This window comes from Lepisma saccharinum, chromosome 9, assembly GCF_977018435.1.
Source record: "Lepisma saccharinum chromosome 9, izLepSacc3.1, whole genome shotgun sequence".
In the NCBI taxonomy this organism is placed as follows: Eukaryota; Metazoa; Arthropoda; class Insecta; order Zygentoma; family Lepismatidae; genus Lepisma; species Lepisma saccharinum.
The window spans coordinates 58,489,444-58,508,449 of record NC_139237.1 but is presented as its reverse complement, the minus strand read 5'-3'; the positions used below and the strand labels follow the sequence as shown (position 1 = coordinate 58,508,449).

The window sequence follows — 19,006 nt, the reverse complement described above, 5'->3', positions numbered from 1 at the left end:
GGACTTACCAGAGCTGAGATCAAAAAGTTGCCGCTGATGCTTACGAATGGAGAAAGTGCTGGGCGCCATGATAAAAAAAATACCCGCCATCTTCAAATCGGTGATAGCAAAGGTAAAATAACAGTGGTTCTGAACTGTCAACATATGAGGCTAACACCACACAAAAAATATATTATGTCAAAAGTGGTCAAGCAACCATATTGTACCACTTCATATGGATTGACCCTGTAATGAATATCGACAGTATTTTGTACAGCTATATTTTTCGTGACAGTAGGGCACTGAATTGTTTTGAAATGATTATGTCAGTTTTTCTATGGGTTTGATAACATTTATTTAGTTAGAGACAGAATTATTATAATCCTGAATAAAACGGAAGAAAAATAATTATAAATAATATTTGTGCAATTCAAAAGCTACGGAATTGACAAAATTAAATTTGTTTTAAATTAATTTTTTGCTCGAATTGGCCAATCGCGACTGGACCTACAGTTTCAAGTGGCATCAGAACCACTCCACCGAGGATCGAACCCGGGACCCCTTGATTGCAAGGTGATAGTGTTAACACCCTAAGTAATCGGAGAGGACGAGATTCATAAATGATTATGCATGCGTATGTGTGTATACGTGAGTCTAATATTTAGAACCAATATTTGGAACCTGCAACGACCCTGCTGAGGGTTTGATACCCGGTGGAGGCACATTGTTGTTTTGGATCCCACTTTAAACTGTAGGTCCAGTACCGATTATCCTTACTGTGCACAAAGTGGACTTAAAACACCAAATCAAATCAGACACTGCTGAGGAGAGGAGAACGTTGCAAACCAAATATTTAGTTTATTTATTTAGTTATAGAATTCTGCCAAATGTGGCAATTTATCCAGCCTTCAATGCGTTGGATATTTTTAATTTCACATCAATCACTGTTGAGTTGATTATCGGTTGAGCAATCCCAAGATAACGTTAATAAATCAACAACGAATTTCATGGATGTGTATACTAACCTATCCATTTATTCGAGAACATTTTCTTGTATTTCTCGTCAAATAAATTGAAAAACAAGGAAAGTAAATTTTAAAAATTAAGGTACTATGTAACATGTATTGGTTTTGTTTAAAGAAAATGGCACACATGGAAATTCTGCTTCAGTGGCTCAGTACCAATTAAAATCTCTTAACCTTATGTATGTGCCAACTTCTGTTTTTATAACTGGATTATAACGAGTCCAGGTTTGGAATCTCGATATTATAATTCAAGCACTCTGAAGAACTCTTTTCTTTTCGCACTTTTTGCTCGTTTTCTTGAGTAAATTTATTCGTCGACTGTTTACTCGTGTTCATAAGTTTAAATTTTACAAAATAACAGAGTTACACTGTTAGATATTCGAAAAAAAACAACAACTCGGTTACCATTGCAGTTCTTCATACTGAAAAAAATATCTCACAGTTGCCGCCTTTAGTATCTGAGTGAACAAAATGCCACGAAACCTTTATACGTATACCGTAGTGTTACTAATTTTGAAGAGTGAAAATGGAACATCAGTGTTTCAGGTAAAAGTTCACAGTAAAGCCTGTGTTATTATTATTATTTCAATTTTGTCTCTTTTCGTGTTATTTAAATGCGTGTTTTTTTTTAGAAATTCAATCATTATGTGTATACAGAGTTAAATTAAGCTTACTAAAAAAAGATTTTTTAATTGGGTTAAATATTTAATTGTGAAAAATATGTAAACTAACTATTAATTTCATTATAGTTATCGCGAAAATTAACTTCATGGTATTGACAGTTCCTATTTTTTAAAAAAAATCATATAGAAGAAAATTCTGTAAATGTTTCAGTAGTGGTTCTACAACCTTGAGGAAATCGCACTCCAAGAACTTTATTATTCCAAGTAATAGTTGAAAGATATACTGTAAAAAGTTATTACCGATACAATATGTTAACTTTAGTTTTTTTTCCATTTGTATTAAATTTTATCTCTTGCACATTTTATACTACTTTATACACTTCACCTTCAAATTGAAGTGCAACTTTTAACCTTTAAATTTATCTTAAGCGAGCTGTTATAAAGTTTGTACACTGGGTTGAAAAGTACAGAGTGTCCGGAATGGGACTGACGGTTTTTGAAAGTGTGTGGTTTTAATATGGGCAGATATAGGGAAGAAAGAGAACATACATTTTGAAGGAAAAAACAAAAAGTTTTGTTCAGCAAATTTTCATAGTTGTACGACTACCGGTGACGGCGCTAGTATCGCCGAAACGAGAAATGAAGTCGGTACTCGAAAAGGCGCAATGCGTGTAGTGGTTTGCAGAGACAAAAAGTGATGTTCAAGTGTAACGAAACTTCCGACTTGTTTACCACAAGGACCCTCCATCACGCAACAGTATCCAGGCGTGGAAGGAATAATTTTTATCGACAGGGAGTGTAGTGAAACCTCATAGTGGTGGTAAATCGCGTGTGTCACAAGAACGGGTGGAGTCAATAAGAGAGTGTTTCACACGTAGCCCGAGGAAGTCAATTCGCGCAGCGAGCAGACAGCTGGGAATGCCAAGGTCAACTGTGCACGATGTGGTACATCAACGACTACGTTTGCGCGCATATAAGTTGCAATTGTTGCAAGACATTATGCCTAACGACAAGCCAAAAAGATTAGAATTTGCCAATGAAATTCTACACAAGATTGATAATGACCATAATTTTGTATCGAACATTGTTTTCTCAGATGAAGCAACTTTTTACTTGTCTGGCTGTGTTAACAGACACAATGTTAGGATAAGGGGAATCTGAGAATCCGCATGCGTATGTGGAACATTCCCGAGACAGTCCAAAATATGAATGTTTGGTACGCTTTAACACTTAATGAAGTTATAGGCCCCTTCTTTTTCATTGATCAAACCATAACAGGAAATGTGTTCCTAGACATGCTTCAAAACTTTCCAGTTCCCCAATTACAACATTTACAACCTAAAGTGATTTTCCAATTCGATGGTGCCCCACCACATTGGAGCCTACAAGTGAGGGAGTATCTTGATACGGAATTTCCGGAACGTTGGATAGGCCGTGATGGGCCAATTAGGTGGCCACCACGCTCCCCTGTTGTAACCCCCCTGAACTTTTTCCTGTGGGGGTATGTGAAAGATATTGTGTATGCTGGGGAAAAGGTTCGTAACCTTGATGAACTGATGACCCGTATTCGGAATGCGATTGCTTCTGTCACACCTCAGATGTTACGGAATACGTGGAGAGAGATTAAATTCAGGCTGGATATTCTTCGAGTCACAAATGAAGCTCACGTGGAGTTATACTGAGTTACAATGACTTGTAGTTAATACCAATAAAACTTTTTGAGTTTTCCTTCAAAATGCACGTTTGCTTTATTCCCTATCTCTACCCATATTGAAACCACACACTTTTAAAAACCGTCACTCCCATCCCGGACATCCTGTATAATAAACTGTGGCACTATAAAAATTCAATTCCAGTTGAAGACCACGTGAAATCTGACAAAAGTAATTTTCAACTTTATGATTAAATGTCAGTATTCTAAGGGACATTTGACACAAAAAAGTGTCAATCGACTAAGAATTATACACCTCATATGCAGGTATGGTTTCAGTCACCAGCACTACGTTAAGAGAGTGTCCCAATTAACTTTATTTCTATTCTAACATTTTTTTAAAATCCATTACGGGAAAAATAAAGTTAAATCACGTCAACTATTTTGTTGGCAAATTGTTTGGAGTGTTATCAAGCAGATCTTTTGTATTTGGTATTACAATTATTGTCAAAAAATTACTATTAGTTAAGATCGAGGTGTTGTTGCCCAACAACAACTACAAAACTCGAAATAAAATGGCCACAAAAGGTAAAGTTAATTTTCACACTACCTATAAAGATAAGAATAAAATATCTGCATTCTGTATTTAATGGACATAGACATGTACGTATATAATAAACAAGAGACAATTTAAGTTCATGTAATTAAACGTTTAAATTCCTGACTACATAGTGCGATGGCGTTTGATGCCCTTAATTTAAAAAAAATGCTATTATGTAGGCTATGATAAATTATTCTTGGTACGAAATGAATGTGTAGATATTTTATTTCGTATGCTAGACGTTACATAGGGATATCTTCAAGCATAGTTCAGCTAGACTGAACTCAAGAAACATGCCGTGAATCAGACATAGTTAATGAGGAAAGTTCCACCATCATACCTGAGAGATTACTAAGCTTTAAAGTATGTGCAGTGATGAAATGATGTTAAACTTCCTCTTCCTTTCGACAATGTAATTAAAGTCGTCTGGAGGCTAGAATGAGTTCAACGTATTAAAATCAGTCAAAAACACTTTTGTGAACGAAAATTCGACTGCAAAGTCAGGCTGTGCTTGGTTCCAGTTTCGGGTGCGGTAGGTATTTGCTGCACCAAACACTGGTGTCCCGACAAAACGTACCGTTTGGGTTTTCGCGACGAAACGTACCACTCAGATAAACAGCTACCTGTGAAAGATCCACTAATAACTTCAAAATGTTTACTCCATGATAAAACGTACCACTTCAAGGAAAACGCTTGAACTTGCCCTTGACATGTCAGACATTCCAATACGATTAGGTTAGGTTGGGTTCCTGTTAGCTGACGATGGAGAAGAAAACATAATTATCATTTTCTGCGGTTAGAAGGGCATAGATAGTTAGGACAATATTCTTGCTGCTGACATAACTAAAATGAAAATAAAGAAAAGACGAAGAGATAAAGCAAAAGAAAAAATGTGGGCGACAGCTTAACCACAGCCGATTTTTAACACGCCAAAATAGCTATATATACATTATATAGTAATTTTGCCAGTCCAATGCGTGGATAAAGTGTGATGGAAATCAGCAAAACTAGAGAAAATCATAAAATCGTAATTTCGGTAAATGATGTTTGATGCCGTCCCAACAAGTGGTACGTTTTGTCGCATCGCAAATATTTTAAGACTCATTAGAAGACCCTTCGCAGGTATCCGCCCAGGTGGTAGGTACGTCTTGTCGCGTCTTGTCGATGGTACGTTTTGTCGAGTATTCCCATCTATTACATCAACATTATCATTAACTACTGGAAAGAGACGTAGCGTTTTCATTAACCATATTTCAATTTTGGAAACTTTCAAAAGTATTTCATCAGGCGAAGCAAAACAACTATGTAAATCCATTAAGCGAATGTGGAAAAATGATAAACACTAAAGTGTGGAATTCAAGGAATTTCAACAGGCTTCTCAAAGAGGTTTTACCGATTGCTTTCAAATAGAATAATCATTTTTTTTAATGTAAGCCGAATGTCTGCATTGAATTCATTACATAGGGTGTCCCAAGAACGTAACCGCAATATTGATAGCAACACTTTTTTTTTACATTTTTTGGAATCCCTGTACTATATTTACAGGATTGTGATTAGTTGGTCAAATCGACGAAATTTTAAACGAAGATGATCAACTGGAAATTTAAGTATTACGATCAGTACTTAATAATCGACAACGAACGAAGAAATCAACAAGTTACTTGTTGTTTTTTAAATCCACTTTATGCACATAAAGGCTAATCGGGACTGAACCTACAGTTTAAAGTGGGATCCGAACCACTATGTGTCTCTACCGGGTATAGAACCCGGGATCCCTTGATTACAAGGCGATGACGCTACCACTGCGCTAACGGGGAGGCCGTACAAGTTACTTGTATTTATTCTACTGGTATGACAGTAAGTAGTGATGAATGTAAAGCACAAAGCTTTTTCACTAGGTGAAAAATATGAATTTTGATATTGTGTTCATTACTTGAGCAAAGGTCCTTCTGATGTAAGTGAAGGCGACGATAAGTTGAATTACTACCCTGTGTGATAAGATTTTCTCCGGCACGTCTATGTTGGTCCATTTTTAGCATGATTTTTAAATATGTAATTTATTTCATGCAGTATTATATTTAGCAAGTATCGAGCTGATAGTGATGATAAGGCAAGGCAGAAACCACAAATATCTAGCATAATTAATTGTTTATTAAATATCCTATTTATTTTTCTATATTATTTTCTATATTATTGCTACATACGACATCGGTGCTCAGAATAAAGAAACGAAGGTCTCTTCTTCTCAACATTTCTTGTTATCTTCAGTTCCCTCACTAATTTTGGGCCAAAACTAGCCTCATTCTCAAACAAGTATTTCGTATTTTTGTTAATTTACCTCGATCTTTTTCCACATTTGGCTAATCGCAACGATGAAGATGGATAATTTAGATGAAATTGATGAATGGACATTATTCGCATGAGTAACACCCCATGTCCAGGTCGGGATTCGAACCCGAAAACCTCGGTGAAAATATCCACCTCTTAACGCGCTCGTTCATCTTTAAAAATATGCGTCACTAAATTTAACTCCATATAGTTTTGTCACCTTTATTCTTTTCCATCTTGATGGAGCGTTACACACTGCCAATATACTTTTAACTTTTTCTTTTTTTTCCCTTTTGTTTAGAATATTGTAATGGCGTTTGCAGCGAATTTACTACTAGTTCTTTTTACAAGCTACGCAACAGTGAGCTTTATTTCAACTTGCTTAAATTTTTCCCATACGTTTATGAATTCAAAACATCGAACAAGTGCTTGCTGGCGAAAAACCTAACCATCAGCTTTCTACTTGACTTCCGATGACTCCGGAAGAATGGAATATGCGTTAGTCAGGAATACCTGGAAGGGAAGTGTGCGGACTTTGAACTCTTCTGTAGCCACCAGGAGTGAAATTGTTTATTGACTCCCGTTTTTGGTATATATTAATGGTTCTCAAACTGTGGTACGCGTACCCCTAGGGGTACATGCAAAGACGGAACCACGAATTTTTGTCTGGGGGGCCAAGTACCAGGACACACGTATCAATAATAATAATAACATATATGGGCTTCCCCGATGGCGCAGTGGTACCGTATTCGCCTTCTAATCAAGGGGTCCCAGGTTCGATTCCCGGTGGAGGCGCATAGTGGTCCAGTCCCGATTAGCCTTACTGTGCATAAAGTGGACTTTAAACACCAACTCAATCAATCAATAATAACATCATTATTATTATTGTTGTCCTCCTCCGTAGTCGAGCGGGTTAAGGCGTTCACTCGTCTTGAGATCGTTCGCTGCGGGACGGCGTAGGTTCGAATCCGGCTCTGGTCGGAATTTATTCGGCCTGTGTATAGGGCCGGTGGCAACCCACCATCGTGAGGAAATTGGGGAGCTCCGAATGAGTGAGCGTAATCCGGTCGAGAAGACCTACTATAACGGCTGGGGATACGTCGGGCTGACCCCCCGACTATTCCAATACTGGTTGAAGATCTCCACGCTTAGAGGTGACGCACGTCAAGCGTGGGAGGGAGACTGGCAGTCGGTAGGTATGCCTTGGCCCTTCATGGGCTGTTGCGCAACGGATTATTATTATTATTATTATTGTTATTTTGATTTATTTTACTTCGCTTCTTGTGCCACTTTTGGCTAATTTGCGAAGATGGGGATGAGTAAGGGGATGAGTAATGATATGATGAAATTGGTGAATAGCCACTCACAAACATACATGCCCAAGCCGGGATTCGAACCCTGGACCAACATTATTATTATTATTATTATTATTAGTAGTAGTAGTAGTAGTAGTAGTAGTAGTAATAGTAGTATCAAAGACGTTATTACCCTCGTAAATTATGCAAAACGGGGGTAGAAGTTGGTGCTAAAGCATTTGTGTTCGAACAAACTATTTGAATTACTTTTTCAACACATTCAATTTCACATGAATAATAGAAAACAAGCAAACAAACTATTTTTGAAAGACAGAAAATGCTTGATAAATGCATTCCAAATATAATTATCTTTTACATTAACTTTCATGCACGATATATGTATCACATGGAGCGACGTGGGCACTAAATTGTGTACGCATTTGAAGTTTCTTTAATACATATAGCATATATTATTTAAATACATTACACAACCAATTCATCCATCTCACAATAAACCAACAGCAAACATTACATAAATTGTCTCTCAAATGTGCACACTCCTTTTTCTCAAAAGAATTGTTCATGCATTTAGAACAAAATCAATTAAGATAAGTCCTATTTCTCTGTCTGGTAATTTACAATGTGTTACACAGAACATTGATGTATTGCGAGCGAAGCGAGCAAGAAAATATTACGAAAAGTATTTTTATTTGCATAAAATTTGAAGTTGTGAGCGGTAATTACCCCCTGCAGGTACACTTGGCCATCAATGTTTGTCCCCCCTTGCCCCCCTAGAACTCATTTCCATCCAAGGTTGGAAAGCAATGCCCCCTGATCCTCCTTTGGTTGCGGCACTGGGTACATGAAGTGGGTTTTCATCTATGGTGTGCCTAAAATCGAAATATACTAAATTTGGAGCCGAATTTCCGCTTGAAAGTATCAGGTGCACAACCAGACATCAAGATACTGTGTCAGGCTATGCAGGCACATTCTTCTCACTAGAGACTTAGGGGATTTACAATAAAAACTCCAAAATTGTTCTTGACAGCTTGTTTACAAACTAATTATTGTTCTTTACTTTTTTTCAATAACTCTGGAAAAAATTTATGAAAATTATTTTATATACTTCTTAGCATGCATGTATTTCACATTTTTATTTTTTGTAATTAATCATAAAGACTGTAAACATAGGAACACCCAATGAAATAATAAATGTAGGATTCTAATGTTTATTTGCTTTCCATCTTTCCACATATAGTCCGAATGTATTTTTGCTCTACACGCCTCCATCATATCATATCACCAATCAGGCAGCCAAGAAATCCCCCAAAAAGCACTATTCGAAGAAAACCTATGGTGAGGTACATTAGACGTTTAGTTGCGACTAAAGGGTACAATGAAATAAAGGTTTGAGAACCGCTGTATTAATGCATTTACAGTGCATACAGTTTATTGACAGATATGCATTTTACTGTGATCAGCATGTGTTTACAACTCGGCTCGTAGTTCTTGTGAATATTTACATATGCTTAAGATTTATTACGTAATTCTACGCCGTATTTTCTATCAACAGAGCCGCAATGGTCAAACCAGGTCGGCCTCCGTGGCAGAGTGATATCATAGCGCGCTACGACGCCAGGGATCCCGGTCTGGAATCCTGAGTGTTTGTCCTGAATGTGAAAAATACAGAATTGAGTTAAACTGGAATATGGAAACAGATAATAAGAATGACATCGGAAACTTCCGTTCAGGGACATTCTTTTTACACCAGTGGGGTTCACCTACACTCTAGACCTCGGGCTGAAGGCAGCCAGATCGCGGTGCTGATCACATCACCTCCACATATTGCGCAGGAGTAGCTTTACCCATATTGAATCATCAGTTTGCCCCTCAAAATGAGAAAGAATAAAGATGAGGATGTTAGGCTTAACACTGATGGCACATATGTTGTAATGGAACAATTTTTAATATACCTATGTTTGTGTATAATTGCTGAAAAGTTGGAGGTTAAAAACGCAGTAATCAAAAAGAACGTGTCACTTGTAAACAAAATAAAACCTGCGATGAGTAAAATACGAAGAGACTTCGTGAAAAGAGGAAATTGATCACAAAAAAAGGCAAATAGCAGGGTAAGAAAACCAGAATAACTCATCATACGTGAAATGAATAGAATCTAGGCGTACAGTTTAGGGGTGAATTTTTCAATGCATGAGATCTATTAATTTATTTTACTTCGCTTTTCTTCCACTTTTGACTAATCGCGAAAATGAAGATGAATGATGAAGGGACACTCACAAAGAACACTTGTCCAGGTCAGGATTCGAACCCTGGATCCATTTCGCAGTGGTGCGCTGTGCTAACCACTCCGCTGCGGGGGTTGGTGATAACGCTTTGAACCGAAATCGATATCGATATTCTCCCCGATTCCCACCGATACTCGAGAAAAAGTAACAATTAGAAGCTATTCAAAATATTGATTAACAATATTGTCTGAGTATCCTACTTCAAAGTTTTCCTTTAAATATTCAAAAATTATATCAAAATATTAAAATAACTGTTACGTAATAACAAATTCTGCCTTTTCACATAATATTGGTGCAAAATCAATGGAAAACTCGAATTTTTAGGATAAAAAAGGGCCAGGAAAGGGTCACGTGGAATTTTTATGGGCCCCATGAATGATCGCATTATCTAGGTATGGGTATCGGCCGGTATCGATAATAAAATCCAACATAGACTTTTCGATGCCGATACCAGTGCTATCAGGCGATGGAGATCTTCAACCCCCAGCCGTTACAGGAGATTTCCCAGACCGGGTTACGCTACTCACTCTTAGCTCCCCAATTTCCTCACGATGGTGGGTTGCCACCGGTCCTATACACAGGTCGAGCCCTACTAACAGTTTTGTAATTTCCAAACTTTCGTCATAACATACAATTTTTCAATAGTGGTATTCATAATGCAATGAAAAGTTGAAAGACTAGGAGAGCGATAGTCTGTTTCGATAGAGTCCATTCTTTCTACCCCCACAGAATATATCTAGATGTCGATGTACATAACATGGTCCGGAGATCAATCAGTGTCTGTTTAATAACGTATTTTTTTGTAAATAAACTAAATTAGCTATGAATGTAATTTGTTTAAACACGCGGTTGAATTGATGCTAATAAGAGCACAGTCTGGGCAAATAATATGCAAGGAGCATATATAGTCCAAAATGTTCAGATGAATTCAAGGTAGCTTGAATATTGTATATAGTAATAATATAAAAGTTATTAAAAAAACTATTTAATAATGTGGTGTAGTCTTCGCGAACACTACATTCCATTTAGAATCAAATTTACATCTAAGCATAATATTATGTGGCTTCCTTAACCATACACATTAAATGGCAATTTATAAAAATATACTAATTATCAAATTAATAACACTGTTGTTTTTTTGGTTTTTTTTTGATGGACTATCAACGAGGATAAGGTGGTGACCGAGGACGCGCCAGGAATTTATTTTGTTTGTTTTAAAACCTCTCCGAAATATCTTTGAAACAGTAGTAGTGAAAATTCTTTTCACAATATTTAAACTCCGAGTTCTTTTCCACAGACGGAGTTGAAGTCCATCTGCACTGTTTTGTAACGAAAACTTTTGAAACTACAAACCCACTTTAGTAACAAGAATGTAACTTCAAAAATCTAACTACACACAGTAAGTAAAATCTTTGATTTTGCCTTAGAAGTGCTTAATAAAGCGCCATCACACCTTTAAAGGTTTCGCATATTACTACATGGATCTCGAACTGGACAATTTTCTATTCACCCTAGATATTTCTTTAGTATCTCAGTTTTTTGAGAAATTTCACACGATAACACAATTCTTAATATACGAGTATTTATACATTAGGAATTGTAATTTTGTTGTGATTCAAGAAGAGACCACGCAGATGTGTTGCACAAGGTCCAATAAACGAACAAAAATATTTATTTTATAGTAGCCTACGTTTTAGTACTGTACCCCCTCTGACGTAATCTACCATACTGCTATAGAACAATGAAATCCCTTGTTCTAAGCTCGTTGTAGCATTTCCAACAAATTTTAAAAGAATGTTTTGTTGTTGTTGTTGTTGTTGAGTTGGTGTTTTAAGTCCACTTCATGCACAATAAAGCTAATCGGGACTGAACCTATAGTTTAAAGTGGGATCCGAACCACTATGTGCCTCCACCGGGTAAATAATGTTTTCTTTCCCGTTTTATAAGTCATATAATTTTCAGACATACATAACTTTTTTCTAGCTGGCATGGTTGCCTGCTCTATGTTTTTGTAAATACATGAAGTATTTATATTACATTCTTAGCCTGTTCCACGTATTAGATACGATGAAGCATTGCAGAAGATGAAAAAGAAATGTGATCACAAAGAAGACAAAAGGAAAGAAATGAAACGTAAAGCAAGTGAGATCCGTGCTTTACAAGCCAAACAACAAAAGATGCAAGAAGAAGCAAAGGCTATTGCAGAACAATTTTAAAAAACTTGAAGCTTCTGAGAAGAGAAGTGTCTTAATTTGCTGTATCAGACATTAAGTACATTTCTTGTTTTATATTTCAGTCTCAGTAACTTATTATTCCTTTTTTTGTCACTTCATTTTTATATGTTTTAAAAATTCCAATAATTTGTTTGTCTTAACTATTATTGTACGCATTACAGATTAATTGATATTGTATCTATTTATAAACATATATGAAAAGTGTGAAAATATTTCAATGTTCTATATCAGATATGTTAGAAATTGTTTCGGAGTTGTTTAAAATTCTAGAAAACTGGTCATCTTTGTTCTTAATTACATGCAAAGAAGTGTAATTTTATTTTATTATTGAACTAGTTTTGTTATTTGCATCAGAAAACAGCAGTAATAAAGAGGTGAGGATGGTATGGCTATGAGGGAAAATGGAGGAGGAGGCCATTGTAAAATTATAGTAGTCTTTTACTGTGCATTCAATACGCTGGAAAAAATATGAGGATTCTGAAAAACTCAGGGAAATCTCAGGGAAAATGGATTTGGAGTTTGCGTGGGAACCCTGTATATTGTCACTGAAAGCAATATGCAGAGTTTTAGAAACCAATACAAGATGATTATTACCCATGGAGCATAGTGGAAACTCATCTTCACCTTTTTCATTAAGGTAACTTAATTTGTATTTCATTTTAAATGCGTGATCAGCGTGATTACTAGTTACTGAACTCGATTACTCCATCTTAGACAATAACGGCTTAAACCTTGTAGAAAGGAAAGGATAAACAATATAAATTTATATTTTGTCTCTTTATTGAAGAAACATTATTGCACATAAATTATTTAATCTAAGAGGAGGCTGTTGATCTACTCTTGCTGTGATGAAAAGTGTTCGGGAAGTAGATCCGACAGCTGGCGGTAGTACTCATCTACTAAGCCCTCGATGATATTAATTGTCCTGAAAAAAAAAATACAATTGATAGAAGGTAATATGCAATAATACATTAATATTTCAATACAGTAAATCCACTTCTTTCAATAGACATTTAAAACTTTTAAGTTTAAACTACACGGGTTATGAGTAGTGTGCTAGATAAGTTTTCCCCTCGATGGCGCAATGGTAACGTCGTTGCTTTGTAAAAGGTCTCGCGGATTCGATACCCGATGGACCCACTTCAAACTGTAGATCCAGTTCCGATTAGCCTATCTGTGCATAAAGTGAACTTGAGTTAAACTTTATGCTTTGTAGGGGGGAGTTGGTGCCATACAGTGAATGAATGAATGAATTAATTAATGGGTTAAAATTTTTGGGTGCGTCGGCACGAATGGTCATATTGAACCCTTCAAAATATCGAAGAAAATATCTCTTTATCTAAGACACTATACAGTGCTGGATTCGTGTGTGAACAGGAAATGTATATTAAAACGAACAGGAAATTTATGTTTCCTGTTCACACATGAATCGAGTACTGTATGATTGGACTCTTTCAGATACGGTGATTTTTCCTCGTATGCTTTGAAGGGTGCAAAATGACCAAGGAAATCTACTCTCTCTTTTAGAAGAATTAAATGCCAATTATTATTATTTTACAAATTTCGAAAAGTACAAAAAACTCATTTATTTCTTCGCACAAAACCATTACCGATGTTCTCATTTTTCACGAATTACTGCTGCATTATACAACATGTGTATTACTCATTTTGTTGTTGTACAAACAGAGTTTAGATTGGACCTTCCTTTGTATATGAATTGCCGTCATTTAATGTGAAAATTGTGAAGTGATAAGCTTTACAAGGATGTAGGTTTTCATGTCTTAAATTGATTGTATAATACCATGTTTTTCAGGAAAAAATAATAAATATTTAAATATTATTTCAGAATTTCTCGATCGCGAGATGGGTGAACACGACAAAAAAAATCGCAATTCTTAGATGTGTTGCCAGTTAATGATTGTGCTCGTGTATGAAACGATTAATTCTTGCTTGAACAAGTAGTGTACGTTAAGGAAATAATTGTTGCAAATGTAATTATTTAAGGGGGGAGATAAAAATCATCCCTCTATTGCTTTGGGTTATTGGGGTGAAAATCCATGGCACCCTGGTTTCTTTGTATTTCAGTCCATATCCATGTCCTATATTTTTATATCTGAAAGTTATTTAATACCTAGAACAGTGGTGGCGATTAGGGGACAAGGGGGGGGGGGTCAACGGCCCTTGACAGGTATTACGAACGCCATGTATCCAAAATTAAGATACCTCACCCTACTTTACTGTAAGTACCTTCACCCTGCATTGTTAATATCGACTTTCAACCCATAATTGCTAGTTTTAATATCCGTGTCTATGACATCTGAGAGACAGCGAGTGAAGTTAATTTTCCAGCTAGTGTTTTTGATTGTGGGCACATAAAACGTAAGGGCAAATAAAATAAGTCCACAAGAAGTTAATAATAAGAAAGGTATTAAAAATGTAACTGTTGTGCAGTTTATTCGTAAATATGTCCGGAATTTCTGACAGAGCAACCTGACGAGTTCATAGATTTTCCCTGGAGAGCTGTACGCTTATTTTCTATTACATTCATCTAGGCAATAATAATCGCAATCCATGCTAAATTACCTGAACGGCTGTAGAAGGAATTGCCAAAAGATAATACTTTAGAGAATATAAATTGTTGCAATTACAGAAAAGAGAATTTTCGAATAGAAAGATCCTGAACACTCTACAAAACTTCTTTACAAAAGGTAAATTTTAATACATTTTGGGACTACATTTACCATACACCCCTGTAGAAATAGCACTACTTTTCCCCAGATGGATTATTCTGAATGAACTCCGGGTGACAAGTGTAGCACAGTTAAGGACTGAGGAATTTAAGGTACCGTTGGAACTTCGGCCTACCCCAGCAAAGCCGTTATCAAAAATTTCGTAAAAACAGCTATGATATTTCAAATTCTAAAAAATTGCATCTGCTTAGAATTCTTTCTAGAACATTCACGTGACTCTTCCTGCGGTTTGCTTTCATTGTTGTCTAGATATCTGTGACAGAAAATAGGCTTGCGTGGTCTCTAAACCATTGCTCGAATATCTGGACAGCAGCGAAAGAAAACCACACGAAGGTTTACGTGAATACTTTAGAAGGTATTCTAAGCAGGTGTAATATTTTTTCAAGATTTTCGAATATTATAGCGGTTTTTCGAAAAGAGATGGATTTTTGAAAGCGGTTTGCCTGACGTCGGTCAAATGTTTAGCACGGTTTTAAAGGTCGGCGGCTGGACTTTGTTGCCGACTCTAAGGTAAGCTGCCTTCGAATTTTCCTCTCCTCTCGAAAAACCGCTATAATATTCCAAAATCTTGAGAAAATATATATGTTTAGGATTCCTTCTAAAGCATTCATATGAATATTCGTGTGGTTTCCTTACGGTGCTGCTGAGTATGCTACAGAGGGAATTGTAAGCATATCTAATTTTTCATATTTTTGGATTATAATTGCGGTTTTCTCGAACGGAGTGGATTTCGCAGTAGTACCGATGGAGCTGTAGGTCCAGTCCCGATTAGCCTTACTGTGCATAAAGTGGACTTAAAACACCAACTCAATCAATCGAACGGAGTGGAAAATTCGAAAACATCCCTAGATGGTTGGTTGATTGTTTTCTACTTAAATCCACTTTATGCACATAAAGCTAATCGGGACTGTACCTAGTTTAAAGTGGGATCCGAACCACTATGTGTCTCCACCGGGTACCGAACACGGAACCCCTTGATTACAAGGCGACGACGCTACCACTGCATCGTCGGGAAGAAACAATCTACCCTAAAGTCGGCCAAAGGTAAAGCAGAGCTTAAAGGAGGATAATGTTGATTACGTTACCTGACATACTGGCGGCATATCGTACGTAACCTTTGCCCTGGGGTCACTGCGAGTAGTACTTCTTTCCGGAGGGGAACTGCTGCATCTCTGAGACACTGGGGACCTTCTTTGGTGCCCCCTCTTCCTTCACGGGCTTCTGGGAGTCTGTCGCCGTCTCAGATTCCACATCCTCTCCTTTTTTGTCATCCTCTAGCCCTGCGTGGCCGAAGTACATGGGATACTGGTGCATGTAGTCGTGGACCAGGAAGGGCTGGTCGAAGCCCAGCTGGCAGGGGCAGTAGGAAGGGAAGGGAGCCATTGGCGGGATCGGGGCCATCAGGGGCATCTCGAAGCCCGGCCATGGGTACGGGCGAGGAGGAGACATGGCGGGCCTGCTCTCGGGCTTGGCGGCGTCGTCGCTGGAAGCCTCCGTCTCCTCTTGGTTGGGCGACCGGATGTACCTCCCGAAGACCAGCTGGCCGTGGAAGACGAGCACAACGGCCAGGAGAGCCAAACTGGTCGACTTGGGGTAGATCTGCATCTTGGCTGTTCGTCGGACGATGTACGGTAGCGTCTGTACAGAGAAAAGCATTTATATATTACGCCATCATTTCCTTGTCGGCATCTTTACTTCTGGTGTGCATTTTTTTACTAGGTCGCAAGAGTTTGCGGCCGTCCTCTTTTGTGTCAGGCTTTTGAAATTTTTGTTTCGCAGCTTGCGTTATGTAATTCCGCTTGCCTGGCAGTGTCTGGTGTTTACGCATGTAGAATTTGTATTTCGAACTTGCCAACGTTTGTAACTTCCTCGTTGAGATAATGTCATGAACATCTCGCAATGGGTTGCTTCCTTGTCAACTTTGAAAAGCACTTTTTTTGTGTTCGAAAACAACGGAAAGCATTTGTTTTCTGTTTTGTATGTACTAGCGTATTTGGAAACATTAACCCATTTATGTGTTTTTCTCAGAAGCTCCCTCGTCACACTGTAATTGTTAATTTATCTACACCACATTCAATGCTACTTAAGGGAATTTTTTTAAAATAAATACAAGGGTGGTCACATCACTCTGTTCTTTCTGTAGGCGCTACACGAGGGCATAGTCTATTTCTAATACCTAAGCTGTAACTAATGTGAGGGGTATAATGTGGTAATGTCTCCAGTTCTGAGGACATGGGTTCATACGGCACGAATATAACATGGATGTAATATATTCAAACTAAAAAGAGGGGTTTGTTAACTCATACGATTGTTGAGAACATATGTTAGAGAGATTTTGAAAAAAGTAACAGAAGACAGATTTAAATGTGCAAAACATTTAACATTTAAAAAAAATAACGAGGATGGCAATATGTACTCACTGTGAAGTTCTCCTTCCCACAAAATTGGGAAAGTCATGACTCATGATCTCATGAATTTACTTCAACCGAAATGATTTTTAAACTGTGTAAAGATGAAAAAGATGATGACGATATTTAGGATATAAAATTAACGTTTAACAAGATTCTAAATTGACAGTTTTGGACACCTACATCTAAAAAATTGTTTCACTGATAATACAGATCTTAGCCTACACCTCGCCAAGACATAATAGACAAGATCCTCTGCATATATACATATAATATATGTGTGTGTGTTTCATTTCTCCTATAACTGTAGCATTGATCAAAATACTAACAATTCTGTAAAGGATGCGTGAGTTCTCCCGAAACCATAGGCGTGCGAACGGGAGGTCAAGGGGAGGCAATTGCCCCCCTAATCATGGACATCCGCAGAATTTTTTTAGTCACAAGCAAGGTTTTTCCCATGGGACATATTACCCCGATAATAGTGTTACCCACTCAAAAAACACCGGTATTTCTGAATCCCCATTATAATTAATGTAAATTACTGCGACTGAAATCAAATTATAGGTGTGAAATATATACTTTTACGTCGACGTTCGTTTTCTAAGGGGGGCGGCGTAGCCATCCTTGTTCTCCCTTCCAGATGTCCTTACCCCTATATTATTATACCTTCGCCTAGAAATTTAGTGTAGAGGAATCTAATCGCCGTTATTAAACGATATTATACTCTTAACGAAAATGAAGTATTTTCAAGCCGATGAATGGTCAAAGCAACTTCAGGGGAAGGGCGCAAGCACAGAGGGCCAATTGTCCCCCTTGATTTCAAATTGTATGCAAATAAAAATACATTTTGTAAAATTTTCTTTCTCGCTTCGTTCGCAATATCTGCTTCCATGGAACCCCATGAAATTTTTGGCGCCCTATTAAATTAATATTGTTTTCAATTTGCAAAATTTCGATCTAAGAATTTTCTTGCTCGCTTTACTTGCAATTTGTTCTTTTCTGTAATGCATTGTAAATTACCAGAGAGAAAAGTAAGAACAAATAAGTACTTCAGACTGTTTCTACTAAACACTTTTGTCTTAGATGCATGAACAATTCTTTGAAAAAACTAAACGTGAATCGTTGAAAAAATATTTCAACACGTTCCAACATAAATGCTTTAGCATCGACTTCTTTCCCCTTTTGCTTGATTTGCGAGGAAAAATGTCTTATTATTAACATTATATACGCGCACACACACACACACACACATACACACACACACGTCAATGCAATAAAACTAAAAGAGTGAGATAAAATGAGGGTTTTTCTTTCCCTACTGAACTTTCATTAAAGCTTTTGCCTCCCCCCCCCCCCTACTCAGAGGGTCTGCGGACGCCTATGCCCGAAACATTACATCAAAAGAAGTGTTTACCTCCTTGTAACAATCGTAATTTTTTTAAAAAAATGACAATGTGTTTTATCTTAGTTACTTTCTTATAATTTACCATAAATTCTAGCTTTATAAGTTCATTTTAGGGAGTTAAAAATGTTACTTTATGGGATTACATATAGAGCTACACTATGATATTTTCTAAAAATCTTTATAAAGAACTATATAAAGAAATATGCATAGTTACTAATGTTATAGTGATAACACGGTTAAAATTGACTTCTATTAGATAAGTGGCAACACTACAAATACAAAATTAGAAACAATGTTTATGAAATTTCCCCTACACATTTCTTTTGAATGTAGATTTGTGATTAGTATTCTACAATGAGAGTGTCTGTATTTATCTCTAAGACCCTACTCTTTCCAGAATACTG

At 37.0% G+C, this 19,006-nt stretch overlaps 1 protein-coding gene across 1 annotated transcript in view; it reads left to right on the top strand.

The window, feature by feature from the left end:
• LOC145992683 (uncharacterized) overlaps window positions 1-19,006 on the top strand; it is a 245,492-nt gene that overhangs the window by 131,640 nt on the left and 94,846 nt on the right. The window lies entirely within an intron of this gene.